General features: G+C 38.2%; 1 non-coding gene across 1 annotated transcript; it reads right to left on the minus strand.

The window, feature by feature from the left end:
• Window positions 1-323: 323 nt before the first annotated feature.
• On the minus strand, window positions 324-431 carry LOC131173573 (small nucleolar RNA R71). Its single transcript, XR_009143889.1, has one exon. It is a non-coding gene; the product is annotated as a small nucleolar RNA R71 (small nucleolar RNA).
• Between the last annotated feature and the right edge of the window lie 2,383 nt (window positions 432-2,814).

Raw genomic sequence — 2,814 nt, forward strand, 5'->3', positions numbered from 1 at the left:
TTGAGAGAGAGCATAGCAAGACCAAGGATTGATGCAAATAGTTACAAGATGGATTTTGGAGTTCTTCAAATGATTCAAAATTCTCAATTTGGAGGTCATTCTTCTGAAAATCCACACACACACCTGAAGAAGTTTGCTATGATCTGTGACATGCAAAAACAACCTGGAGTGTCTGATGATGCAGCAAGATTGAAGCTATTTCCGTTCTCTTTGAAAGATAGAGCGTTGGATTGGCTTGATTCTTTACCTCACAACTCCATTACAAATTGGGAGCAACTCACTGATGCATTTCTTGCACAATATTTTCCACCTGGAAAAACTCAAGAGTTGAGGAATCAAATGACAGCTTTCAGACCAAGAGAAGATGAAACTCTCTATGAGTCATGGATGAGATGGAAGGAATTAGAGAGATTATGCCCACATCATGCCATTCCAAAATGGATGATAAATCAGAATTTCTACACAAATGTCACTCCTGCAATCAGAGGAATTATTGATGCTCAAACAGGAGGAGAATTTATTATAAAGCATGAAGATGAAGCTTATGAGCTATTGGAGAAAATTGCAAAGAATACTCATCTTTGGAGTAGTCCAAGAGGACCAGCTCCAACTCAGAAAAGGCAAGCTGCTGGAATGTATGATCTTGATCCATTCAATATGATTAATGCAAAATTTGATGCACTTACAAATGTCCTTGCTAAGAAGATGGAAGATTTGAGTATGCTGGTTAGTTCATCATCATCAGCTGGAAGTTCACAACAAGTGGCTTATGCAGAGGAAACTTCCAGCTGTGGAGTAGACTATGGAGAACAAGCAGCATATGTTGGTAATTATGGAAACAAACAAATGGGGAATCCTTACTCTCAAACTTACAATCCAAATTGGAGGAATCATCCCAACTTTTCATGGGGAAATCAGCAAAATCAAGTTCAAAATCAGAATTTTCAACCACAACAGCAAAGTCAAGTTCCATATCAGCAAAATAGGCAACCACTGCCTAATTTTCAGCAGAAAAATATGAACCCTCCACCAAAACAGCAAGAACGAAATTCCACCACTGAAGCTTTATTGCAACAGATTCTTGCCAACCAAAATAAGCATGATGAGGAGATGAGAGAGGTGAAGGCAAGGCTGGAACAGATGCAAACACACAACAGAATGCTAGAAAACCAGATTGCACAACAAGCATCTTCCTCAAGTGCTAAGTCTTTTGGAAAGCTTCCAAGTCAACCAGAAAATCCAAGAGAGCAGTGTCAAGCTATTACTTTAAGAAGTGGTAAAGTTATAAATGATGAGAAGAGTGAAAATGATGAGAAGAGAGAAAATGAGAAAAATACTGATGAGAGTGAAAAACAAGAAAGTGCAGAAAAATGTGAGGAGAAATTTGAAGAAAAAGAAGAGAAGTATATACCTCCTGAGCCCTACAAGCCACAACTTCCCTTTCCACAAAGATTTCACAAAGCCAAGCTTGATAGGCAATTTGGGAAGTTCTTAGAGGTTTTGAAGAAACTTTACATAAATGTGCCTTTTGTTGATGCTCTTTCACAAATGCCCTCTTATGCAAAATTCTTGAAAGAAATTCTCTCAAACAAGAGGAAACTTGAAGATGATGAAACTGTAGCTTTGACAGAAGAATGTAGTGCTATCCTTCAGAGGAAACTTCCCCCAAAGCTCAAGGATCCAGGGAGTTTTTCAATTCCATGCCACATTGGAGAGTCTTGTTCTACAAAAGCCTTATGTGATTTAGGGGCTAGTGTTAGCCTTATGCCCCTCTCCATCTATGAGAAGCTCAACATGGGAGATCTAAAGCCAACCCACATTTCTCTTCAGTTAGCTGACAGAACAATCAAGTATCCTGAAAGGATTTTGGAGAATGTGCCCCTGAAGGTTGGAAAGTTCTATATACCTGTTGACTTTGTCATCTTGGACATGGAGGAAGATTCTAATATTCCAATTATCTTGGGGAGACCCTTTCTAGCTACAGCAGGAGCATTGATTGATGTTAAGGGAGAAAAGCTTACTCTTAGAGTTGGTGAAGAGCAATTGGTTTTCAATATTAATAACACTATGAAAAAGCATCATTCTGAAGCTGATACTTGCTTGAGAGTTGATATCATCGATGAGCTGGTTAAATAACACTTCAGAAAGAAATATCCAGAAGATCCACTCGAAAATTGTTTGGTTCATGGAGGAGGCATAGATTATGACAACCCTCATGTAGCTGCATATGCTCAACACTTAGAGGGAAGTCCACCATTCATTTCTGCTCCAGTTTTTCAACTCACACAAAAGGAAAAAGCAGAATTTAAGCAACCATCATTCAAGGAAGAAGATGCACCTAAGGTAGAACTTAAGCAACTTCCTTCTCAGCTCAGGTATGAATTTCTTGGCACTAATAACACTTATCCAGTAATTGTAAATGCAAACTTGAGTACTTTAGAAGCTGATAAGTTGTTAAGAGTGTTGAGAAAATTTAGGAAAGTTTTGGGATACACCATAGATGACATTAAGGGAATAAGCCCACATTTTTGTATGCATAGAATCAGTTTGGAAGAAAATTGTAAACCATCTATTGAACATCAGAGGAGGTTGAACCCAAATATGAAAGAAGTTGTTAAAAAGGAAATTTTGAAGTTGCTTGATGCAGGGATCATTTACCCTATCTCAGATAGTACTTGGGTGAGCCCAGTACATGTTGTCCCAAAAAAGGGTGGAATGACAGTTGTCAAAAATGAAAATAATGAATTAATTCCCACCAGAACAGTGACTAGTTGGCGAATGTGCATAGATTACAGAAAATTAAATGTTGCCACT

The sequence above is a fragment of the Hevea brasiliensis genome, chromosome 14, assembly GCF_030052815.1.
Source record: "Hevea brasiliensis isolate MT/VB/25A 57/8 chromosome 14, ASM3005281v1, whole genome shotgun sequence".
In the NCBI taxonomy this organism is placed as follows: Eukaryota; Viridiplantae; Streptophyta; class Magnoliopsida; order Malpighiales; family Euphorbiaceae; genus Hevea; species Hevea brasiliensis.